This window comes from Heterocephalus glaber, unplaced genomic scaffold (assembly GCF_053883595.1).
Source record: "Heterocephalus glaber isolate CG9 unplaced genomic scaffold, H.glaber_assembly_v1.0 deba00001457, whole genome shotgun sequence".
Classification (NCBI taxonomy): domain Eukaryota; kingdom Metazoa; phylum Chordata; class Mammalia; order Rodentia; family Bathyergidae; genus Heterocephalus; species Heterocephalus glaber.
This window is the reverse complement of record NW_028258305.1, coordinates 18,349,511-18,376,868: the sequence shown is the minus strand read 5'-3', so window position 1 is coordinate 18,376,868 and position 27,358 is coordinate 18,349,511. Positions and strand designations below refer to the sequence as shown.

General features: G+C 36.0%; 1 protein-coding gene, 1 long non-coding RNA gene and 1 pseudogene across 50 annotated transcripts in view; 1 reads left to right on the top strand and 2 right to left on the bottom strand.

Moving 5' to 3' along the window:
- The window catches only part of Nrxn1 (neurexin 1), a 1,121,547-nt gene that overhangs the window by 767,473 nt on the left and 326,716 nt on the right, over positions 1-27,358 (bottom strand). Inside the window, exon 1 of one of the 48 annotated variants that reach the window (XM_087216079.1) lies at positions 20,077-20,217. The exons of the other annotated variants lie outside the window; for them this stretch is intronic. The gene's annotated coding sequence lies outside the window, so the exon portion shown is untranslated. Of the gene's footprint in view, positions 1-20,076; positions 20,218-27,358 lie in introns of those variants that run through there. 48 annotated transcript variants of the gene reach the window in all.
- The window catches only part of LOC147826972 (uncharacterized), a 116,401-nt gene that overhangs the window by 83,902 nt on the left and 5,141 nt on the right, over positions 1-27,358 (top strand). Inside the window, exon 2 of the long non-coding RNA XR_015452984.1 lies at positions 23,849-23,982. This is a non-coding gene — a long non-coding RNA (uncharacterized LOC147826972). The remainder of the gene's footprint in view (positions 1-23,848; positions 23,983-27,358) is intronic.
- LOC147826973 (ubiquitin thioesterase OTUB1 pseudogene) lies at positions 6,191-20,070 on the bottom strand (annotated as a pseudogene). The gene has a single exon (XR_015452983.1). The product of XR_015452983.1 is annotated as a ubiquitin thioesterase OTUB1 pseudogene (transcript).

The following is a 27,358-nucleotide window of genomic DNA, read 5'->3' as shown; positions in this document are numbered from 1 at the left end:
GATGAGAGGAAAAAGTCAGAGAAGGGGTACAAGTGGAAGGGCAAAGCACGATGACTAGGGAAAGTAAATTAAAACCCGTAATGTCTATTTTATTTGTCAAAACCCCTAATGAGACAGAACTTAGAAAAATTCAAAAGAGAAATTGTGAGATGCATTAGAAATTTTAATGATAAATGTAGATTGGAAATAAAAGAATTGTTTACTTGTTACAAGATGCAGTGTCACCCTGGAGGTCAGAAGTAGGTAGCTCTTGGAGAATGTTCATTGGCACCAACTGGAACAGTGGCGACATTGAGATTTTCTTCTCTGAAATGCTTTCCCAGTAGAAGATAATATGGAATAGTGGATCCCAAAGAAGGAGAGAAATAACGAGATGGATATCAAGTGGGGACTGCAGACAATGAAATAAGTTTTAAGTGTAGGGAGCCTTGTCCCTAGGAAGAGTCTGAGTGCGGGGCTGGGGTCCACCCTTAGTTGGGTGGGCACAATTCTGCCACCCCACAACTAAATATAAACAATCAAATGACACCAAGAACCAAGGTTTGAGCACCGCACAAGAAAGAGAAAAAGGTTGAATTATATATGCTACGAAGGAAAACTAGAAATGTTTTACTTCTTCTAGAATTCAGATTTTACCATGGTTTCATTTCTGTAAAATATTATTCCACAAACACACAAGAATAACACTCACACAGCGGATCAAAATCAGTTAGAGAAGATTTGGGATTACACACTGTTGAAAGTCAAAAATGGATGACAGTAACACACTGCAAATAAATTCCTTTTTTTGGTGTATAGGAGCCTCATAAAAATTTTAAGAATTAAATAAAATCTCTCTTTTACTATTCAAGGAAATGTATATAAAATTTCTTATAAAGTTTAAAAAATTTTTCCTGAGTAACATGATTGGTGTTTTTAATCATGACTTAGTTTCTTATTTAATATCCTGTCCTATATTTTAGGCTGCCTCTAAATATCCTCTTAGGAATTCAGTGAAAATCTCCAATACTTTTTGCTTAAAATTTAATTGAACAAAAATTAGAGTCATATTTATTATTTGTCTGAAATATGACAATGAATGCATAATTAAAATATATCTGGCACCTAGATAATCTAACATAAATTTTAAAATTGTATTTCAGGATTTATTTTTTATTTTCATTTTTATCCAATTTATTACACAAGCCACTCTCAAGCATATTCCACAGAACTATGGAAAATACAGTTCAAATGTGACTTAGTTTTAAAATTTGAAAAACAAGATTTTAAAACAGCAGTTAAATTTTTTTCTTCAGAAGTCAAGAAAACAGAGTTCAGATATTAGTAAAATAAAATTCAAGAGAAACTGTCATAATGTTGACATAAAGCCAAACATATGAATGAATAAATAAAATTTCAACAAATTGAAGCCTTTCTAGCCTTTCTAGAGACACCATATTTCCTACTTTTTTGTTTTTGGTACCTAGGATCAAACTTGGGACCTTGGGCTTGCACGGGAGGCACCAGAACCACTGAGCTAAATCCCCGGCCTCATATTTACTACTTTTTAATTCAGTAACCTACAGAATGTTACCAAGGATCTTTCACAGGCTTTGTGAGCTAGATAACATTTTAACTTAGGGAAGGGATTCACAGAAATTAAAATAGTTTGCCACAGGAAAAGGAAAGATCTCTTTTTTGGGGGATGACTTTAGTTAAAGCCCTATTAGGATGATTTTTTTTAAAAAGAGAAGAAACATGCAATGGAAAAACTATAATCTGCTGGAATTAAAGGTTATGCCATTCAATTCTCAAATCACCTGGCAGAATCTATAGCAATATGACTCTCTTAGCTATCTCCCACTGGAATATTGAGAACTGCCTTAGGATGAAGCAGGTTAGTATAACTCATAGTACTTAATTTTCAAATAATAATAATTGATAATTTAAAAAATCCATTCTCCATTGTCAAATAAAGCAAACACAAGTTTGTTTTTTTTTTTAAATCAATGTTAATTTTAACCCTCAGGAACTTGTTCACCAGCCTACAGCCAAGGCAATGGGGCAGAGAAGCTGGTCTCTAGGGGCAATGTGTCTTTACTTTATCTGCCTTTATTTTAAGTGCACGAAACCAACAATAGGAAAAAATGTAAATATTGTTTTTTTATTCTCTACTTTCTTTTATCAGTATTTCCAAAATCTGTGAAGCACAGAGTACTTGTCTATTAGATTAGGCCAAGGAGAAATGGAATGAACTTAACCTCTTTTAAGAAAAACCATCAGAACTAAACCTTATTAAAAACATAAGAAATTATTGTCTGTGTCTATCCTCCTGTTTTGGGAGAGTCAGGCAAGACACTGGACTCCACAGCCATCCTGTCCTAAAGGACAGGAGAAAGGAGACTGAAGTATAGACTGGATAAGAGGCTATGAACTAATACCCTGGGGACTTGAGTCATTAAAAAGGGGAGGGGGAGGAAAGTGATCAAAGAGATGGGTGGAGGGATGAAGGAGGGAAGGGAAAGGGGGTGGAAAAATGAATTTAAAAATTAAGGTGAATTATGAACAAGTACCAACTCCCCACAAGGAATATAAACATTATGTACTATACACATGTAGTAAGAACAAAACAAAACAAAACAAAACTTTGACTTTTGCTAGACATATAGGAACTAATAAGAATATCAGCAGTTTTCAAATTGCAAATATTCCAGGTATATACTAATCATTGTATATTTTAGTAAAAAATCTATTAAATGTAAATTTTTAAATAGTGACCTAAATACTATTCTAGTATTAATTTGTCAATCTTTTCCCTCTATGTAACCAAGCCACAAATATTTGGAGAACAAGAGGAAACAGGAGCTCTGCTTGTTTGAATTATTTGATAATAAATAATAATAAATATACCTGGCAGCCTTGTGATTTTTATAACTCATCAAAGCAAGTGTTCTGATGTTAAGTCAGTGGTATTTGTACAAATGTGACTAATTGGATATGGTCACACTTTTATTATAGCTGAAAATCAGCATGGAAATTAAAACTCTTCTGACACTTAATAGCTGAGTGATATTAAACATGGCACTTCTAATCTTTCTAAGCCTCAAGATACTTCATTTTAAAAACAGAGACCGTTAATTTTACCTAGGTATGTAAGGCTTAAACGACATAAAGCACAATGCCTGTGACATGATAGGGACTAATAAATGTTAGCAGTTAGCCACATAAGTTAGTACACACTCCCAAGCTCATAGGTTTGAATTCATAACTAGATGAATTAATTTCTTTTTCTATATCCCAAAACCACTTAATATAGTATTCCTATCTATGAGTAAAGTAAGACTATCAGTAAAGTAAGATTATGGGTAGACTAAGACTAGATGGCTTAGCAAATAACCCAGACTAAAGCAAGCCTTAAGTAGCACCTTTTTACTCACACAGACTAATATTTTCCCACAAACTCTCTAAGACTCTAGACATTGGATTGGATGGCAGAGCTTTCAATGATACAAACAGCCCACTGCAGTATGCATTCCATAGGTTAGTTACCACTGCTCTAGACTGTATACATACATATAATACACAACCAAACCATTTTTAAATCATTCGTGTTCCCATTTACCATCAAATTCCTCCTAATATATTTTAAGAAGGGTGATAATAGATTTTCAGATGCTGGAAATAGTCTCAAAGTTATGGTGCAAAATTTCATAGGCTTTCTTTTTCCCTCATTTAATCACTCTGAGATACAAGGTATCTTAAGGTACACATGTTGACACATGTGTTGTGTGGTTGACACATGTTAAGAGCACTGAAGGTAAGGTGAGATTACTTTTTTTCATTTACCAATGTTATAGTTTGGTCTCAGTTTAAAAACATAACAGGTAAAACAACAATAACAATGTTTATATGCAATACTGTTCTCATTACAATAAGGTGATATCACCATATACAATAAGGTGAAATGATCCAGGTAAACACAGTGCAACAGTGCATGTCCTGGTTGTTTTTTTTTTTTTTTTTGTACCGGGGATTGAACTCAGGTCCTTGTGCTTGCGCAGCAGGCGGTGGAACCACTGAGCTAAATCCCCGGCCCTGCATGTCCTGTTTTAAGGTCTAGAAGAACAAAAGCAATGCAAGTATAATTTTAAAAGATAAAACTCATACCTACATTTTAATGGTCATAATAGCCCTACTAAGTATGAGGCTTATGGAGGCAAACATCTCAATATACGTAGCCTCATACACTGTATAATAATACAGTTACACACAAGTTTTATACATACATCTATACGCCTACCTACAAATATAATTGTATAAGCAAATACATGCTCATTCATTAGTGTGGTGTGGTACAACCTGTGCTATTTACAGAAAACAACACTGAGCTCCTTTGTGGCCAAAAATCACATTTATCATGGAGGTGTTTAATCTTGCAATCCTAACTTCCAAGAACATAGATGAGGGGGCTGGGGATTTAGCTTAGTGGTTTCGCCGCCTGCTACGCAAGCGCAAAGACCCGAGTTTGATCTCTGGTACCAAAAAAAAAAAAGAACATAGATGAGAATCAGAAAATAAACAAAGAAAGTATCTCAATGCTGAAATAAATATTCCAAAACTCCTTAACAGAAATTTATTTACTTTGATCATGGTTGTACTCTTTAGAGTCTATTTTGCAGTCTATTAATTTTATCAGTGACAGAATTTTAATTTTTGGCTATGTGACATTCCAGGCTAGAGTAGGTGAGAAACAAACAGTTGCTTTAGCATAGAAGTGGCCTGTATAAGAAGTCACACTTATGTAATAAGCGATTGCTCTCTAAATAACAGAGAAGGATTTAAAAACTATATTACAAAAGGCAGTTACAGGAACTTAAAAGGTATAACAGCTTAGCACAAGGGCAGACAGCTTTACATAGCAGAGCAACCACAAAGGAATTACTGCTTCATAGCACAGGACATTGAGTAATGTTCATGACGATGACCTTGAGTCATCAAAAAGAGGGTAACAGCCATTCCGCTCACAAAGTAGAAAGAGTGTATCACTTTCAAGATGCTAAAAGTAAAAAAGAAAAGGCCTGTTACATGAGATGGAATTATTCAAATACAATGCTCACTTTAGTAAACAATCTTCCATAAAGTAATCAGGTAGTATATAAGACCATCTCTCCATCTACATACATCATTTCTTAAAATTTTAACTATTCTTTTAGTTTAGTTAGATTACTTCACTACTTCTATCACTGTGAATCTCACCAAGCTACAATACAGTACACTAATTAGTGAGCTACATCATACTGATCATTTAACTCCCCCATTTAGAACTGTATTTTTAGATTAGCTCATAAATGAGAATAATAATTTCTATAGAGAATTCTATAGAGAATTCTATTAGAATGCACTTTTGAAAGCTTAGAAAAACATACCAAGATCTAGCCCCTAGCCCTCTTCTCTCTGTAAATGGTAAGCATCTGGCCCTGCGGAGATGACATCAACACGGTGAGAGATGTTCAGCACCTTGTGTGTCACATGCTTCATTGCTTGATCTTCTTGGCATTTCTGTCAGGATATCCTACACTTTTCCAGTTGATAAGACCAAAATTATAATTTTTCTCCCATAAACACCATTATTATCTTCACTGCTAAGGCTTGAAAACTTTGAGTCATCGGGTTCTTTTCACCACTTATTTTCATTTGGAACTTAAGTTTCCTCATGTTTTCTTTTGGAATATCTCTCATTTCCATTTCTTTACCTCCATTCTCATCATCAACAGTCCCTGGTCTCTTCCTCCTCAACTCTACTCTATAATTAATTTTATTAATACTGAGTAACTTTTTCCATTTTCTTACATTTGACCTAAAAGCTATTTCAGAAAAAACCAAAATACAGTGTGTCTTTTGCATTTGGAAAATCATAGCAGGTTTAACATTTGTGTTTCAGATATCAATCAAGGGCTGTATTCCTACTGTATTCTACTTTTCTCACACGCTTGAGTTTAACCGATTCAAAAAATATATGAGAGGGGCCCGGGATTTAGCTCAGTGGTTTTTGTGCCTGCTTTGAAAGTGCAAGTCCTGAGTTCGGTCCCCAGTACAAAAAAAAAAAAAAAAAAATATATATATATATATATATATATATATATATATATATATGAGAAATACAAAATGTAAATAAAGAGCAAAATAAAATATAGACAATAAAAAATGGAGATAGATCTTTTGCAAATGGGAATGGGACCAAGAAATAGAGGGAGGGGGAGGGAGGGGTGACCAAAGGAATGCAAAAGAACTGATATGTGTCATGTGCATGTATCAACTCCCCACAAGGAATGTGGTCATTATGTCCTACAAACATTTACTACTAAAAAATAACAACTGAACAAAAATATTGGTCATGCTTCTAAAGAGAGCCTCGTCAGTAAACAGACTTTCTCTAAAGTATAATTTCAGAGTTATAGAGCTACTCATTTACTCTCCTTCACAAGGTGAATATCTATCTGATTCCTATAGAGCCAAAACAAATAATGTACTTTTTAAAGTTTAAAGGTGAACCTCCATAACTTTCTACATCTTCTTCTGGCAAAAAATGACAATTTCATATGTAAATTGGCCTACGGAGATTGGTTACCTGAGTGTTTCACTTGGCCAACTTAGTGTTTCAAACAAATGGCATGCTTATCCCTATTATATATGTTAGGTTTAAATAAAATAAAATAAATAAAAACTTAGAATTCCAGTTTATTTAAAAAGTGAGAGGGGCTAACCTTGTTGGGTCTGTATTCCTGAGTAATAGAAACGAGCTTACTTTCAGTCCTGGGGTTGAAGTGGGTGGCACTCACTGACTTACATGCCGTACTCATTTTCATAGCATCCTTTACCATTCTCCTTCATTAAATACCGGCACAGCATTTCATTATTGGGATCTCCTTTTTATTAGCCATTTATACCTTTTAAAAATAATATTTGAGGTAGTTTCTTGGGGGCTGAGTTTAACCAAATCAAAACGCATAAAGAGGTCATTAATGTTCATGATAAAGTTAAAAAAGAAAGAAAGAAAGAAAGAAAGAAAGAAAGAAAGAAAGAAAGAAAGAAAGAAAGAAAGAAAGAAAGAAAGAGACAGGCAGCATCAGAATACAGATCCTGTTTCCTCCAGGAGCCAGAGCCATGCCAGTTTAGATTTTTAATGGAAATGGAAACAACACATTGGCATCCACACGGGCTCTTTGGAGATGCTTACGTTTCACTGGCCAGAGTCCCTGGCTATCCTCTTAGGATATGTAACTAGTTGAAACTGAAACTGACAATTACAGCAAGCTCCTTAAGCTTTTCTTTATTTTTTGGCATCGGGGATTGAACTCAGGACCTTGTGCTTGAGAGGCAGGCAGCAGAACCACTGAGCTAAATCCTAGCCCTCTTTAAGCCTCCTTAAACCTTTTTAAAAGGAGCCCTTTGGAGGGGAAGTAACATTATTTTATACAGATGGGAGGGAAGCATCTCACTACAAGATCATGTTAGCCTACCTCCGAAAAAAATATCAGCCCACTTGTTCCTAGTCCTGTATCCATCTACAAAAGTGCTGCTGCTCGTCTTTTTTAATGAATGACAGCAATTTAAAGAAAATAATCTATAAAATGGTACATAAAATTACATTAAAACTACAAGTAAAAGTCGACATCCAACAAAATTCTGCCTTAAATCCACTTCCTTGGAAAGGCCTTGATTCTGCTACTTGTCTGCCACATCTCAATCCCCTCCCCAGGGAGAGTATAACAGCATTAAAGGTCACTGTCAGGGACTGCTGCCAAGTCAATGAAACAAGGACTCCCTCTCTCGCCAGAGATGCACTGAAATGCGCAGTGATGGGTTGATTAGGTCAGGGTGTCTTTTGTATTATGCATGTAAATGAGAATTAATGTCCACTGAGTGCCAGCAGCTATTTTGTTGAGTTTAGTAAAAATGAAACCCTGTACTTAACCCTTGACTTATTTCTCCACATTCTGTGCTGAATGCAAATGTAAGAACTGTTTATACTTCTCTAACTAGCTAGTCTGTGTGTGACTTATCAGCTGCCTCAACCCAGAGCTTGAAATAGCACTGAAAAGAGAAAACATCTTTCATTATAACTGCTTTGAGTTTGTTTCCTCTTATAAGGTAACTACTAAATACCAGTGAATAGGGAGGCTATTTATGGCCAAAGTGTAGGAAAAGTCACTAGGGTATTTAAAGATGGGATTAGTAACACTTCATTTACCTGGATACTTCTTAGGCTAAAGAAATGAATTTTTCATGTACCTGAAGCTTATGTCCATTTAAGGCCTAAATATTAGATGGAAATCTTTATAAAGTATATTATTCGCTGGCTTCCTGGTTTCTTACATATATGTATCTAAACATAATATTATCTTTTCTTTTTCCTTGACAATTCAGTTATATTTGTGAACATTCATTACTGTACCATGTGGTCATATACTTCTATGCCTTCTTTATCACTTCTTTTTCTCTCTTCCTGCAATGTCAGGCTTTCAGCTGTCACTTTGGCTGTAACTGTGTCTCCTTTACTGTTTCTAATCTGTTGTGGGCTGGGAAGCCTGATAACCAAGCTCAAGAATTGCCTGTTGGATCAAAGTCAGCAAGTTTGAGTGTACACCGAAAAACAAGACACCTGACTTTAATGTGGAATTTTTGTAAAAGTTATTTTGTATTGGCAGAAGCTTTTTACACTTAATTCTAGATTGCAGGCATCCATTTTAGAGTTGAGGCTGCTGTTTGAGTGGGTTGAATATTTCTGCATTCAACTGTAAAGTGTTTCACTACAAGAAACATGGACAGTTTTGACAACATATAGAAAAGAGAAGCTGAGTAGTCACTCTGAAAGCAGAGCATTCAGGACTCTCATCTGAGGATTCAGGAAACAGTGTCGAGATCAAAATCTTCCCTTAGATCACTAGGAAATGTTCCAGTCTTCCTCACAGTAAGATAGATGGCAGTTCCTGGAATAGGTAAGTTGAAACATGATGGGAAAAACTGCTTTCCTGTTGGAATCCCTCAAAATTTCACCTTCCACTCTTATAATACAATGTCACCCAAGGGAGGTGGGGATCATCTTGGAGGGGAAAGCCCGGACACAGATGTGCTTTTCCCTTGTATTGACCTATTCACTTCATTTCCGTCTTTTTTTATTCTTTTTGAAAAGCTAATGCCCAAATCAGGACTTCTACCTAAAATCTCTTTCCCTGAGTCTAATGCTATACGCGAGGACAGTTTATGGGGTACCCAAATGCCTGTGGCATCCAAGGTCTCCCACATCCACACACCCCCACAACCTATGCTAAAGCACAGATATCCATTCTATTGTTTGCATCAGAATGACTTCATAATGACTTAACAGCAAACAGTACCTTCTCTTCAAAGCTTTCCTTCTACATTTTACTTATGCCACGCAAACTCTACTTTTATCCTCTTTCAACAATTGTCTCAATTCCCATTTTAGAGGGACTTAACCTCTCTAAAACAAATAAGAGTGAATGCAAGGCTCGGTCCAAAGGAGAAATTAATTTATTTTCCATGTCTCTGTATCCCTAGGACCTACCTAGGTGCTGGCAGAGTTTCCCTGCAATGACAAGGATTGCTTAGATTCGAACAAGGATGAAAGCAGTAAGAGACAGCATCCTTTATATCTTGTTGGAATTTTTTTCATGATTACAATGGACTTTTATCTTTTAGTTGTTTTTGTTTAATGTCAAATGTCAAGTTATGTGTTAGACCTGCAAGATCCTTCATCTTCCAAACACTCTAAAAAGTAAAGTTATTTTAAAATCCAGTAGAAAGATTATGTCTATGTCACTAATCCAAAAACTTAAAGGGCATCAGTAAGCACCCCATGGGCTTCCTGCTGCTCATCAGAGCCTAGTACTTTCTGCCTGCATGTTGCTTTTCAGGTTTTTTGCCCAACATTAAGCTATGCTTGCTTTCTCCAAACTCACAACAATGGATTCTTTTTCTAATCTGGAGACTTAAAAATAATTCAAAATACCCATTCACTATTAATGGCTGAATTCTCTGCAATGGGATCTATGTTATGCAAGCATGAATCATTGAAATCAATTTGTTCTATTTTAGGACATCACATTGTGATCCACTAAAAGCTTTTTAAATCATGCAACTAAACACACACACACATATTTATTTGCAACATTAAAAGTAAATGGAAATAAAATTATCACTGTAGACAAATAATAAAACTGTATTATATCTATGGCCACTATTCCATCCCTTCTTCCAGAAATGTTCAAAGAAAGAGCAAACAATAACCTGAAAGCAAAACCAGTTTAAAAGTTCCATTAGCCTCATAGATTTAAATCAGCACAACTTATGTCAGTATGGGTAATCAGTTGGATACATCTTGACAATTCTGCCATATGTATATAGAAAATATGACCTCATCCTTTCAAATTCTATATATAGTAAAGCTCAGCTCAAAATCACATTCTTTAGGAAGTTTAACAGATTTCTCAGCCAGAAGTGTTTGCTTTATGTCTTACTTTGAAGTTCAGCAAGGCTGCTTGATTTTTGTATTGTGTTGGATTTGCTATTGTTGTTGTTCTATTTTGTTTTTATCATGTGTTCTCTTTCCTAAAAACAGTAAGCTCTTAGGTAGGAAAAAAGGAAGTTCTTTCCACTTCTGTATTCCCCAAAAGGGCCTACAGTAGAGTCTAATGTAATAGATGAGCTACAGTGAAGACTGTTATACATCTCTTTGTCTACATAAATTATTATTTTGAAAGGAGGAAGCAAAGACAACAAGTTTATAAACCCATCTGAAGTTTTTCATTTGCTCATGTTTTAAATAATAACTACAAACAAAATTTGTGAATTAATACTGCATTAAATTTTAAGTCAAGCCTAACCTTCTAACCTGTACAATGTGTGGCAAGGCCAGCCAATAATTGAACATAAGCTAAAGTGCAAAAGCTGATGGTAAGCATGGTGTTATAAAATACAATATTTCGGACATTCATAAACATGCATCCAATGGTTTATTCTATGAAAGATCAGCACACAGACATGTGAAATTCTTTTGTTTTCACCACCAGCTTCCCCTTTAATAAAACATGGAAGGTTATGTGACCTGAAAGGGGGAGTGAATATGACCATTTACAACCACAAAAACCTGTGTATATGTCTAGCGCCTGGCAGAGGGGAGGCAGGCGGCGAGGCAGCAGTGCCCAGTCAGCCTTATTTGTAGAGGATATCGTAGTGTCCCGGCCGGTAGAGAAGGTAGACCTTGGGCTCGGAGCCCTCAGGGAAGAGCGCCGCTGTCCGTGGACACGCCGAGGGCCTGGGCCAGGGCGGTGATGTGGATGTGGTCACTCTCCTTGCACATGGGCTCCGCCTCCTGCTGACAGAACTTGGCAGTCCGCCCGCCCTCGATGAAGGGCTGGAAGAACTTGCTCTATGCTGCAAGTAGCCCGAGGCGAGGAGCCGCAGGTACACCACTAGGTAGTCCGAGGTGCTCTGGTCATTGAAGGAGGCCAGCAGGTCAGCTACAGAGGTCTGCTTCTCCACCTGATCGATCAGATCCATGAACGTGTTGTGACAATCCTCAATGGTGAACTCAGTGAAGCCCTGGGACACCAAGTCCTCTTTGCTCTTGGCAGACACAGCCTTGAATGGCTGCAACTCCTTGCTGTCATCCAGCAGTGCCTCCAAGTGGGAGAATCCAAAAGCACGATAGAAGCAGTTTCCATCAGGCCTGGTCTTCCGGACGCATGAGTACTTTTTGTGGAGGTCCTCGATCTTCTGTTGATAGATGTTGTTGTCTCGGCATACTCCTTGCACAGGACCGACAGCTCCAGCCCTTTGACACGGGAGTGTTCTGCACAGCAATCTCTTGCTGAATTCGGTCCGGTTGAGCTATGATAGCTTCATCATCGTAAGCCAGACAGTTATCACCTTCGGAGTCACTGTCCAGTGGCTCCTGCTTCTGCTGCTGAAGTTCCTCCGCCGCCATCTTTAAACCGACCTGTGAAATTCTGATGGTGCTCTTTAGGTGTAAAATAAAAGCAATTCATAGGCAAAAATAAATAAGTAAAATCTTTAATGCATCATACCATCAATCTATCAGGGCCTTGCACAGGAGATTTTATGGAGATAGGAACACTAGCCAAGTTTCTGCATTTCTTTGGATCTTTACTCATTGATGTCAGGACTGTATTTATCGTGAGAGTAAATGGAATGAAAGTGAACTGTATCACTAATAAGTGGCTTTGAGAACATATGTCTGTGTAAGAATCCTGTACATACCTCACGGAAGCATTCTTGTCCAAGTGACATCTTGGATCTGATTAAACTCTGGGCTTAAAAAATTGGTTTTTTTTTAAATCTAAGTGGTACATATAAGACAAGACAATTGGTTTTCCTGATTTTCTTGTCCACAAAGATAAGAAATTAGCTATTCTCCTCTCCATTCTTCTCCTGTAATGATGAGGACCTCTGCCTTTTGTGTAAGCCATATGAAGGATCTGTACTCCCATGAGGTATGACAGATTTATACAATGGATTACCTGGGTGTAAAGCTTAGGGTACCATTGCAGCAACTTCACTGCCCGGTAATGACATTTTTCTAAAGATATTTTCTTTTAATATAGTACTTCTAAAGTCAACGATAACATTTCAAATGGATATATTACAGAATATCTAATTGTTATCTTCTCTTTGATGACAAATATATGGATAAATTTATAAATATAAAGATTTGAGGAAAGTCATGCATAGTGGGTTTCATACACTAAGTGATCCTTAAACGTTAAATTTCTTAACTTAAAAACAAACATAAAAATGAATAAGAGGTCTGACAGGAGAGATAAATATCTCAGGAACACAGAACTGGACTTGGCAGACTGTATCTTACTTGAATAACTGTATTATACTGAATGGAAATACTTGTTTCTCAGGATAGTGTTTACAGGCTTAACTTTGTGGTTAACAGGTTCAGATTGACCTTGTCACATAAGACATTTTGATAACAATTCAAATAAATGAGATTTTTAAAAAAATATTGAAGTATAAGAAAATTTAAATGCTCTTCAAACTTTCATTTTATTTCTTTAGAAAAGATAAAGCTATCTGCTTTAAGGGGATACAATACATATGAGCAATTTTATTCTGAAATGCTATTGTAAACCTATGTGATATTTTTTTTCTTTTATGATCAGAGTTGTTGCTGCTGTGGCACTGTAGAATAACACTACACTATATAGACTTGAAAGGCTGGGCCAAGAAAAGAAGGAGGTGCCCTGAGTGGCCACTGGTTCCCTTCAGGACACCTCCCCTCACTATGTAGCATCAGCCCTTTTCAGTTACAACAGGTTTTCTTATGGCCCTGAGGAACCCTAGGGTCAATTAGGGCCACTTCCACAGGAAACCCTTCCTCTGCTTCCTCACTCTGCACCAGAACTGGGACTCAACGGGTCCCCTCCCCTATAAAAAAGATAAAATATTATTTGCATAGTGTGATAGTTAAGCTTGTTGGTCAACCTGACTTGCACGAAAGCAGCCCTAAAGTACACCGAGTGAGTCATGGAAACATGACCTTGGGTACTATATTCTGTCCCTGGTTCTTCCTCTGTGGTCCTGTCACCCTGCTTTGCTTCCAGACTGCCATGAAGTGAGTAGCATTTCTCCTCCATACCTGTCTACCAACATGTTTCAGCCAGCCAATCATGGGCCAAAACATTAAACCCTTTCTAGTTCAGTTGTTAGTGCTGGGTATTTTGACCCAGCAACAGGAAAGCTAACATACAGTCTTCCAAAATGCATCGGATTTTATTTGTATATAATTAAAGCCATCTGGATGATAGTTACCTACACTCAATCTAAAAAATCTTTAATATATATCCTGTACTGATTTGGACTGGCTTTGGGAGTCATTTCTATGAGCTAAACAAGGAAAAAAATGAACTGACTTGAAACCATAAAAAGAAGAGATTCCATCTAATCCTTACTAATTCCTTTTATTTTTATTTCCCACATAAGCCTATCTAAGAAAATTTACAGAAAAAGTATCTTACAATGCATTATCTGTATTATCCTGCATAAGAAAAGCAGGCTCTATTTCATAAATGAAATAAAAATGTCATTGAATATTATTAAGGATTGAATCATTATGTCATCCTATTTTGAACATAATTCCTTTCTTCATCTTTTGGTTGTTTCATTTTTATTGTTACTTTGTGATACACAGTAACATGTTATGTGTATGTTAATAGTAATATCATGTGCTGTTTTTACCTTGTTCTGGATTTATCTTTTCAAGGTCAAAGCATTTCAATCTGCCTAAGAAGCTACTCAGTAGAGATAACTTCTTAATAACTTCTATTTCTTAATTCCCAGACTTGTTCAATATTCTAACCAGCATATGAAAAACCACAATCAAATAAAGTAAAATGCAGAGAATCAAAATCACTCATCTATTATTTTGTCCCTGTTTATTTTATGACCTGTTAACAGAAAGCTATTTTTACAATCTAATTAAATTTGCCAGCAAGAATGACCTGAGATTTAAAATTGGGGATAGGATTGGGGTTTTTATTTCATTCATTTTGTCTTTTTTCTTTGGGTAGTGTGAGTTACTCTGTCAGAGCTGTATTTAAACAATTACTCACATGCCTATTAATATGCCCTTGCCAGCTTTTTCATGTTAACACAACACAAAAGTACCATGATCAATCACTGTTTCTTCATCTGCCAGTCTCAATGTTCATTTTGTGAACATTGGCTCAGCATCCCAATCTGTGATAGCTTATGAGTTTCATATTTAATTTTAAAAGATCAATCTGGGAAAGACAAAAAAAAACCTGTAAGTGGATCTTGTAAATGGGAAGTGTCACATCTTCAGTGTCTGGATCACATTATTGATGGGTAGAGTAGGAAAACTCCTACTGGGTGTAATCAGAGCTGACTACAGCCCCCAGGATGTGCCCTGCTGCCTTTACTGTAGGCTGGCCCTGATTGGCAAGGATTTTTATATCACAAGGTGGTAAGAAACACCCCAGGTGCAGTGATGCACACCTGTTAATTCCCACTACTCAGAAGGCTGAAACAGGAGGATCTAAAATTTGTCCTCAGACTGGGAAATTTACTGAGACTCTGTCTCAAATTATGTTTTTTGTTTGCCCCCCAAAGGGCTGGGAAGTAGCTCAATGTTAAAGAGCTTGCCTAATATATGTGAGATCCTAGGTTCAATCTTTAGTAATGAAAAAATAATGAAAAAAAAAGGCAAAAAGTCAAGAGAGAGTATATAAGCATAATAAAGGAAATATGTTGACTCTGTGAGAAGATACTGATGGAGGATACAGGGAAAAGAAAATACTCACTGGGGGCCAAAGTGGTATATACTAAATGACTGCTACAAAACATTCCAACCCAGAGCCGGGGATTTAGCTCAGTGGTTCCGCCTCCTGCCTTGCAAGCGCAAGGACCTGAGTTCAATGCCCGGTACCAAAAAATAAAAAAAAATTAAAAAAATAGATGAATGGGTAAAACATCCCAATCCAATTTAACCAAACCAGTTCTGCAGGACACAGGTTGAGGCACAGGTATCAGGCTGGTGTGGGCAAGAATAGCTCCACTTGGCAACGAGACAGAATGTTCCACAGCTTGTTCTATCTGGCTCTTGGGTTCTCCTGAGTATCTTTCAGAATTCAGCCATAAAGAACGAGAAACTAGAGACATTTATAGCTAAATGGATGCATATTGAGGCCATACTCTTAGGTGAAATAAATAGGACACACATGTGTAAATACCGAATAGTTTCTCTAGTGTGAGAAACTGAAAGTATAAATAAGGATTAAAATGATTAAAATGAATAACTGATAATTTGAAATAGGAAGAAAAGGTCCCAAGGAGTAGGGGAAGTGGGAGGGGAAGGATAAAAGAAAGAAGGGAAAGGAAAAATTATGAGAAAAGGAAAAAATGGAAACAAAGTCTTTGAAAATAGGTAAGGGTGGAGGGGGTGAAGGGAGCACAGGGAATGGGGAAAAAATAAGAACCAAGATACATCATGTTCAGGTACAAGCACCCAAAGATGAATGTAAATGTACTGTATACCTAAAATGTACCAATAAAAGAATTTAAGCAAAAAAAAAAAAAGAATGTAGCCGTGGTCCTGCTGCATATTGGGTTTAGGGATTTTCACTTCTCCCTGCCTAAACTTGTGTGCAAAGGGCCAAATACATGGCAAATAACAAAATGAATGAGATGAATGAGTGACCTCAAGCAAACAATTATCATAACTGTTTGCACTGCTAAAATAAATACTTTCTTACCACTAATTATGAATGAAATTATGAAGGTGGAAAATTGGTACAAAGGATCCAACTTCTCCATTAACACAACCTGAGATTGTTGATGTAAGTTCATAATTCCAGATATGTCTATAACCTAAAAGTATATTTCACAGCATTTCATTTTGAGGTTTGGGGACTGAAGTGTGTATGATTTAATAGGCAAAGCTTACTGGTATATTTGAACAGCAGGTACCAACCACAAACATATGAACCATCATGTGGCTACAATGAAACATAATAATATTTTACAGTAGAGAGAAAAGATCGCAGAAATTTGAGGGAAACAGCAAGTTCTAACAACACTGTCTCTTACATTTATGTACTGTGTCAGCTTAAACCAGATATTTCACTTCTCTGAGCCTATTTTCACTCTTAATGCATGAGTGAACATATTAACTGAAATTAAACCATAACTTGGGTCAACTTCTAAGATATCTATTACAAATAGCACTTGATATAAACAACAAATATTCTTGAAATCTGTTCATCTTTGTGACATTCTATTACCTTTTGGTGAACTAAAGTAATTATTTCTAAATCTGATGATCATCTATTTAAAATTGAACACTCAAGATGCCGATTTGTTTCTATTGTTCTTTACAAATTCAGAATCTAAGATGTATTATTTCATTTGGTTAAATTCAGTAGAGAAAAGAACACCAACCCAATTCTATCACAGGACAAATCAACTGATTTGATTAACAGAAGGTGGGGATTACATTCTTTGTCTTATTGACTTTGAGATAAGGTCAGATTTTTTTTATTTCCATCCTTCATATTTACTTCCGGAAATACTCTTGAACAAAACTAATCATGACAAAAGTAAACACTTTTATTCCTTATTGTAGCACCACAATTTTTTCTTGTTTTTAAAAAAGTAATTGCTGTATTTCCTCCCTATTGGTACTTCATACCTTCATGACTGGCCCTAACGGGGCTGAAAGACCATTCCTTAATCTCATGGCCACATCAGCACCATGCAAATTGATCTGAGAATCCCTTTGGAATAAAAACAGCTAGATTTTCCTCAGCTATTTATGAGTCCATTTTCTTAAGCTTAATTTTGATTTATAACTAGTGAATTAAATCAGGCATTTTCAATGCTTAAAAAGGGTGGCTTTGATTTCACCAATGTAGTAGAGTGACTAAAATTATTTACCACATTGTGTCAGTAATATTTCAACTCAAGGGCAAAAAAAAAATTAAGCTTCTTATCATCAACGTTCTGCTTTGAAATTTTTTCAAAATATATGACTGTATGATCTATTCACACCTGTGAGAATGGACTGCTACCTCAGACTCACTTGAATTAAAGATCTTACTTAGGATCAAACTTTGCTGAGCAATTTCTAGGAGATAAGCTATCAATGAATTCAGATAGAGCACTTTACACACCATCTGAAGGTAGAGCACATGTGGTATGCTTCGGGTACCCCACTTTCATGGCTCTGGGTTCTTGTCACTACAGTAATCTTTAGCCAGAGACCTTCTGCTAAAGACAAAGGTAGGTCTTATACTTATACCTGATTCATTAGTCTATTTGCTGAGAAGTCCAGCTAACAAAGAGATTAGCATGAATCTTTTTTTGCTTTGTGAAGGGGTTTTCACAGAACACCTGATTTACACTTCCTTCCTCCTAGTAATTTTAATTACATAATTAATAGTAGAATATAATCACGGGAAACAATGTGCCAAAAAGAATACAGAATTTGAAGTAATATGTAATATACGTTGGCAGTTATAAAGATGGCTTTACCTAGAACATAGTAATATTAGTCAATATGATATACTGAGAAAAATTGAAGACAAATGTTCAGATACAACATTTTAGACTTTTGACATTATGCATACACTCTTGAGAAGTACTAATATTCACAACAAGGAGAAGAATAAGCCTGATCAGTGTGGTTCTGGAGATTTTTCAGTATATCAGGTACAGCCTTTAAGACCACAAATATTCTATACATATAAGAAAATAATGAGAATTAAAATGTACCTAATTCTTCACTCTAGCCAGGTGACCAGGAGTATTATAAATCTTTGTTACAGATATAGAAAAAACAGGGTCTGGAGTAAGCAATATTCTGAAGGGAAGCGAGAAATGGAAACCTGAGTCTTAGCACTCTTTAAACACCGTTCTACTCTCAGAAGATCATAATTATGCAGAGAAGGTAATGATTCAGTACCTAGAGGACAATGAATGCCAACACATTGCCACGAATCAGGCAGAACAAACTGTCTACGTCTCTGCTTCTAAAGTCTTTTTTTGTTTGGTTCTTCATATCTACAACATCTTTTACTCTGGAGTATTCAAAGCAGCTCTCAGTAGAGAAATGAGCACACCTATTAATTAAAACAAAAGCATGAAATTTTTGTTTATGGGCCTTTCTTTCTTTACTTGCTTATTTTTTAAGACTGTAATTATGAAGCTTTATATATTAGCAGCAGTCAAAAAGGAGACATTTTAGACACCAAGAGTGTTTCCCTATACCATTTTAGCAGCTGCTTCCGGAGTGTATTCAAAGGGAAATCTTAATGTATGAGTAATTTTAATAGAAGCCAGTGTCATTCAATGCAACTTGTTTCCAAAATGTTGCTTTTGTCTTGCTGTTTACTCCAAGTACCTTAACAGACAAAATAGCCTCACACATCCTACTGCATCAGCAGTGTGAGAACATGAACAAAGATGCGAGCAAGCAGGCATGTTTAAAGAGGGCAGCCTGGGAAGTGGAAAATAGTAAATACACTCTGCATGGAATATTTTGATAAATCTGGTTGTCATATTCTTAGCTTGTGTATAAGGAGTCTTTATTAACCTTCCTTCTGAGTATACAAAAAAAATTGTTCCAGTAAAGTTTCACCATTACAAGCCAATGAGATAAGTTACGATATGACATGCTTTATATCCTGTAATGATGTCTGAGACATGATGTTCAGTAAGGTTGTTTGGGTCAAAAGTTGGAAAGCTTGATAAGACCTTGAAAGAGTGGAATATATTTCAAAGTGAATTTGACAAGTTAGAGAAGTGGTCAGGTAAAGAAATGGATTTTAATCAGACAAAGGAGAAAATTAATATATTAGTTTTGCCAGTTTTACCTCCATCCCGAATCTAATGACTGCCCATATTTCCTCTGCTGTCTTATCTGGTCTAATGTCACTCTATGGAATGGTCTCTCCGCCTTCCTTTCTTGCTCTTTTATGAGCCATTATTCACTTAGCAGCTCTAGGGATGTTTTGAGAATGTGAACTTGATGTATCATTATTTTCTCAAAATCCTTAAGTTATGTTTAGAATGCAAAATTCCAACCACAGTCTACAAGGCCTCAAATGAAATGGGTCCTGACCACATTCTGTATTTCTTTCTTTTAGTATTCTGTCTACCTCCAGATCCGCCTTCCTTTTCCATTTGTTCTTATTTACCTCGGAACCTTGGTACCAGTTTTTTTCTAAGTATAAATCTCTCGCTTGTTCTTCTGATGGCTGCAAGTTCTGCAGCTGTCAGAGTCACTGCCTGGAACAAACTTCCTTGACCACCACTCAACCATCACTCTATCACAGTTCATCCTGGCACCAGCTTCCTTTTCTTCCTAACACCTACCAGTGTCTGAAACCATCTTCTTGTTCTACATCAAGACCCACCTTCTCTGGTAAGAAGTAAGCACTTCGAAGGGTGGGTTGTTGCCTTTCTTCCCCATCCTGTATGTCCACCCTTTGAAAAGGGCTTGGCATTTCATAGGTGCTTAGTACTTACTGACAACATAGGACAGCAGTTTTCAAAGTGTTGCCCTAAAACAGCTGAAGGTTCCTGATGCCCTTTCAGGAGAATCAAGGGCCAAACCATTTTCATCATCTCACCAATACACAATGGAGTTGTCTAGAGACAAAAATCACATAAGATAGTTACAAAAGACGGTCTGCATACACAGACATGAGCCAATCCCTACTGCACAGTAAGCCAGTACTTGAAGAGGTTTTCAATAATGTATAGCAATGTCACTTTTCTCACTAACTTACTTCAGTTTGGGAAAATATAGTTATTACTTATAAAATTATGTTATTTTAACATGAACAATTATTATTTTTAAATAAATTACAAAGTAAATATTTACATGTCTTAGTAAACAGTTTAACAAATATACATGTACAACCCAAATAACAACCATATACAAAAATATTTTATGGTTTTCAATATATTTTAAGAGTACAAACATTGGGTCAAAAATTTTGAAAACCATTAGAAAAAGATATCATCCAGTAGGTTCATTTAGTCCCTATAAAGTAACCAGTAGAAATTCCTTCAGGTAAAATTGTGCCCAAATAGGGTTTTCTCTTTCCTAACTCCATGATTTCTTATTCATTTGTAATTGGATCTTTTCAAAACCTTAGTATGCTCTCCGTCGACCCAAAGTACTACCTTTCCCATGAAACTTGACTCAGCTTTAGCACCAGAAGCTCTCTCTATATACACCCTTAGAGTATTTACCATCCATGCTACCAATTGGTAGCCTATATTGTTACTTATCATCCCTACTTGTATGTAAGCCTCTCCAGGAGCAAATGCTCTTTCCCAAGCAGTAATGGCATAGCCTATGTGTATCTTGAAGATAACACAAAAGGTGAGCAAAATCTAGTCTTCAATAAACTTAAGACCTAGAGTATGGGATGACAATGATCAAACTGGAACAAAACCACTAAATTATTTTTCCATCCAAAATTAATTCTAGTCATGAACCTTGCAAGTTCTGAGATTCATCACCCTAAGTAGGTGGAGTCCTCATCACCACCTCAACTCTATGCTAAGGAAACCAGCATAGCGAGTGTAAAGTACAGTATGTGGAATTTAGAGACTGTGCCTCAAGTAAAAGCAATCGTGTTTATCACACCATGGGTGCTATATCAGTTTTCTATTGTTGCTGTAAAATTTATGATAAATATCTTAAAGCAACTCAAACATAGTATCACAGTTCTGAAGGTCAGCAGTCTAAGTATAGTGTATCTAGGGTCCTTTGTTAAGCCAAAATCGTGATGAAACAGGTCTGTGTTCCCACAGGTCTGTGTTCCCTACGGGAGTCTCTAAGGGTGAGTGTGCTTCTAGCCACATGGCGTTTGGGCTAAGTTCAGTTTCTTGCTGTTTATAGGCCTAAGATCCAGTTGCCTTGCTGGCAGCAGCAGGGGCTGGGTTTTGCCTGGAGATGTCCCTCATTATTTTTCTTGCTTTCCCCAGCCTTCCAGCAATGGCAAGTATAGTCTACTTATGCTTCCCAGGTTAGCCTCATCTAGCTGGCTTCCACATGAAGTTCTCTGCTTTTAAGGACTCATGCAATTAGACTGAGCCCACTCAGATGACCACAGATTATCTCCATGTTCAAGTCTATAACATTAATGATACCCCAAAGAATTAAAAGAATCATACCACAGTGATATATGTTTACCCATGTTCATAGTAGCACAATTTATTATAGATAAAACTTGGAAGCAGCCCAAATGCCCATCAACTGGAGACTGGATAAAGACTGGTTTTTTAATAAAATGGAGTACTACTTAGCCATAAAAAATGAGAAATTAGAGACATTTATTGCTAAATGGATGCACATTGAGGCGATACTCTTAAGTGAAATAAACAGGACACATATGTGTAAATACCGAAGAGTTTCTCTAGTGTGGGAAACTGAAAGTGTAAATAAGGACTAAAAGATATAATAGATAATATGAAATAGGAAGAAAAGGGGCAAAGGGGAAGGGGAAGTGAGGGGGCATGGGAAATGAAAGAAGGGAATGGAATTAATATGAGAAAATGGAAAAATGGAAACAAAGTCTTTGTAAATAGGGAGGGATGGAGGGGTTGAAGGGAGGGCAGGGGAAGGGAGAAAAATAAGAAGCAAGAGAGATTATGTAAAGGTGCAAATTTCCAATGATCAATGCCATTATATTTTACACCTAAAATGTACCAATAAAATAAAATTTAAATATTAATTACAAACACAAGACATATTCACAGGATTCAAGAATTATGATACAGACAAGCAGTATCCTCTATACGCCATATACTGTGCTCTTTCAGCTCACACTGCTGCTTTCCTCGGCGTACAAGGCATGCGTACAGCAGGCACGTTTGCATGAGTAAAGACTATATAGCAACAGCAATAAACAATCTTTATAAAAAGAATTATTTCTTTTGCTTGTTATGAATGTATATGTGTCCTACAGTTTCCAACGTTGTAGGAAAGTTTATGCTTAAACTTTTTAGTCACTGAAGTTAATAGCTGACCTGAAGGGATGTGCAAATCTGAAGTCATCTAAATCCTTAATAGTGTCGAATGAGATTGCCCACCATCAGATCCATTTGGAAAAGCAACCAGCCCCAATTTCCAGCTGAGTTTCATGTAATTTAGTTGTCAAAGTGATGGAGCACAACCCTTCTATTTAGTTTATATGAAATCAGTATCGACTTGGCTGTATCCTTTGCCAGACCGATGGTAATTTTTCTGGATAAGATAGTCTATAAATGATGGGGCCAAAACAAGGAAAAAAGACACTTCAAGGAAAATAAAAAGTAAGACAAAAGATCACAGATCCCCCAGATATCTCACACTTAAACATTTCTGTTAAACTCAAAGTTTTTATGATCTTGTTGTGCTAGTAGTAATAACACCAAGTTGAAAAGTCCTTTGGTTCTTTCTAAACCAGAGACCATTAAATTACTAAGTGCTAGTAAAATATCAGGTTTTTTCCTACTATATGTCCTTTTGAAGAGTAGATCTTGGAGCTGACATAAAAATTGACCATCCTTATTTATTGTTCAATTTCTTAACAGGAAAACATTAGGATGTTTTTATTTTAATACCTAGACCAAAAGGTATCTGAAGAGCAAGGACTAAAATAAAAACTTTAGTTCTAATTAGACACTCTACTCTTTGAAGTTAAAGAACAAAACATTAGCATTAAGAAAACCATTCCTGGGGCCAGGGATTTAGCTCAGCGGTTCTGCCGCCTGCCTTGCAAGTACAAGGTCCCAAGTTCAATCCCTGGTACCAAAAAAAAAGAAAATCATTTCTGCTATCAGTAAAAATGTTCCAAAATTATTCATCACACATTGTCTATCACTTTTTTAGGGGTAGGTAGTATTTCCAAATTCTAATTTTTAAATAAGTGTAGAAGTGTATAGAGAAAAGTTTCTCATTTCTCTTATCTACCAAGTTTTTTTCACACTCACCATCTCTTCTGAGGTACTGGTAATTGCTGTTATTATCATTACTATTTTGATTCTTCCAGAGTTGCTTCCAGAATATATGATCACAAATGAATATATTATTATCATCTTTTTTTCACCACACAAACTCTTTTCAAAAAGAATAGCATTTTTAAGGACCATTTTAGAGTAGGATACTGTGGCTCAGTAAAGTTAAATAACTGCCTAACCTGAGTTTGAAGTCTGTTGTTTTTCCAAATTGAATGTCTTTTCTTCTTTATCTTGTTACCTCTCAGCTTTTGATGACCTATAATCCTGTATTATTCTTTCTCAGGTTCATACATACAAATCATGGTAACTCAAGGGAATGAAAGACTTTAGAATTCATCTAATCCACCTATTTGTGCAATGTTTGTATCACAGGACAACATTCATACCACTTCCATGCTTGGGTGCCTCCAAAAAACTGTGAGTCCCATAAAGGTGGGAGACATGTTTTCTTCTATTCTTATTTCTCTTCTGCTACTTATACAGTTACGCTCGGTATTATGGTTATGTCACAACCTGATCAAAATTACTCTATTATCTATAGAATCATTTATATTGAGTACTCCATAATATCTCACGCATGTTTAGTCACTTTTTCATAGGTACTAAATATTCAATACAGAATAAGTATATATTAATAATATCTACATCTTTAATTATATACCAATGGCTATACATGACAACTAGAATTCTTTAATTTGGTTTCCAAAATGATTGTTTCATGGGAAATAAGACTTAAAAATATTTTAAGGAAAAAATGTGACATGGGCAAGTGAGCTCTGGAATGTCACATATTCTTGGAAATTAATCATGTTCATCATTAGTAAAAGTTCTGAGAAGTAAGGAGAACTATTTAAACCAGTGCTTCCTAAACATATTTGCCCATGGAATGCCTTTTCCAAATAACATGTGTGAGCTTCCTATAGGTCATATTTATGAACCATACTATGCAGTAAAGGTATCATTAAAGATATTTGTCTTGAAGAATATTGTTTTAAAAACTAAGTTGTATTCAGCAGCATATGTAGCAACAGAGGACAAGGCATATCTGAAAGAATAAGATAAAAAATCTAATTCTCTTTTACAAGCTTCACAAAACTACATAGCTCATCTTACTATAGCTCAAAGAAGAACTGGGACAATTTTTTCCAGGCATAAAATTTATGCATAGCCTCTCTGAATTTATAAGGATTTGGTCCCCATAGATTTTAGATTGAAGAATTAAAAATCATAGTACTTTATCATATTTTCTTGATTTATTTTAAACCTTCTCTTAGCTAAGAAGAGATCACTATATTTATACATAAGAACAATGTATAAGAAATACATTGCTGTACTTCTGTGGTATGGTTATTCTTTTAACTAATTTCTCAGATAAATTCACGATAATAAAAAAATTAGTATATTTTGTTTTTTTAATTGGGTAGTTTTTATGGCCACACATATAGTATAAAAATAATATTTATTCACTGTCACTGTTATAATTATATCCTGTTAAAAACAATGACAGAAATATTTTTCCACATTTCTCGTCTCTGACTGCATGCTCCTACCAAAAACAGTTTCCGTTTACTTCATATCCTTAATAAATAAAAGATCACAGTCAAGTATTTACTGAGAAGAAAAAAAATAAGACCTAGATTGTGACAGTCTCAACTTTCTCAATGTTTTGCTAAGCATTTCATTACTGTTAGGACTGCTCATTTCATTTAATTGTAAATAAGGTAGATGTTGCAGCATAGCAAACTAATGATATGCACTAAATCTTCACAAGGACAAACAGTTATAAGAACATCTGTTCCTCAGGGCAGACTGCTGAGAAAAGGTGAATGGAATTGCTAATAGTGAGGCAGGACTAGGAGGAGGGGAGCAAGACTAAAATGTGCTTGTGAAGAAACTGAATTATGGTTAATAAATCAGCTGAGTGTTTTTCCTGATGGCTGTGGTCATGCAGGGATGTGGACTGCCTTCTGTACAATGTGGATCTAAATATCGACATGATAATTAAGGGCAGAGAACCATCTTGGTTAGCACTATTTCAGGAGAGGAGGGACAAAACAAGGAAAGGTAAAGCTGTCAAGAACATCTAACATGCTCGTTCATAAGTTACAGTTTATTTGGAAATGTTTCATTTCAAGTGTAATTTGGTGATCTAGGATTACCCACACAGTGACAGGAAAGTGCCATCATGCCCAGAAGTGGTCCTTTTTGGAGTCAATTTTATTTAAATAAATGAATAGAATGGCATTCATTTCAATGGATTAAATTGAATCAGACTGATAGTATCAATTATATTAAACCTAACAAAATATGTCAGTCTTTTGGATGAGGATTAAATGTGATAACAAATGAAAGCATCTTGTGAAGTGTCTGCTGCATAATAAATGCTCAATAAATATGAGAGTAACATGCTCCTTTATAACCAAAAACAAAGAAATGTTTCAGTATTGTGAAAAAGTACTTCTTGACCTTTATAATGTTAAGTGACTGAATAGTCTCCTTTTGTATAGTTGAATTATTTGCAACTTCTCACATATAATGGTTCTCTTGAATCAGAGAACAACAACAACCAAAACAGATAAGCCAAGCCTCAGAGTATCCATTATGCCTTCAAACCTCATGCCACAATCTCCCTTTACACACATCCATCCACATGCTTGGACTCGAGCTGCCAACAACAGCATGGCCATAGATGACTCTCCTGAGGCTGATCTCCTGTTCCAGGGACTTCTTCTCCAGCTGTCCCAGGGTGGCTTTCACAGAGAGAAAAAGTGGTAATAAACTAAGCATATCAGAATCGTACAAATTCTAATGAGAGTCTTTTAGTAATAAAGAAAAAGCAGGAAAATCATTTATAGCAGAGATGAATTGGGTCATGAGGTCAATGAGTGGCAGAGTGCTGAGACCATGATCCCTGGACACTGCTGGGGACCCCAGTCAACTTCTGGGTGCTAAACCCCATGTCAGTTTCTACCACCATCTTTCTTGAGGCCTGCACATGAAGCTATTTCTGGAGAACTATGACCCTGTCTTTTTCATTCTGTTGTAAATCCTGAAAACACATTTCCATGGCTTAAGTAACAAAACAGTACACTATTTCTAGGGTACCTGTTAATGTATCTACCTTCTGAGTTACCTATTCACAGCCTAGTAAGAGTTTATGAAGATTGGTAAGGGGATAATCACATGATGCATGAGACATATTCTGGCATATTTATCCAAGGGGTTCCAAATACTGTTAATTTGAGAGAGACTTTTACCTTAGCAAATGATCTTAGTTAACTGATAGCACAATCTTGAGAGCAAATGAAGAAACAGAGATTCCTCCATTGGTAAAAGACTCCTCAGAAAAGTTTACTTGAGTTCAACATTGATTTTGAAAGCAATTTCCATAGACAATAAACTTTATAGTAGCTATGGTATGTGACAAAACGAAAACTTTATTAATATATAATCCATTTTGATATTTCTGTATTTCACTACATTTAGTCAAACATGTAAATTTCACATCAAATCAATATGTTATTGTTAAATAGGAATGCTTTAATGTCCAGTTCATCTTTAAACCTGATAAGAGGACAATTCCAGTGTTGTCAAATTAAAAAGGCATAAATGACATATTAGTCATTTTACTAAGAAGCAAAGGGCCATTTGAAATATTTCCCATTTCCCCTCATTTTTTTTTCATTGGTTAATGTACAGCATCTTTCTTTTCCTGGTTTTGTAAAATGTGAACCACACTGAAGTATTAGTAGCCAATTTATTTCATGGCAAACTTGAAGTGAACTTGCTTATG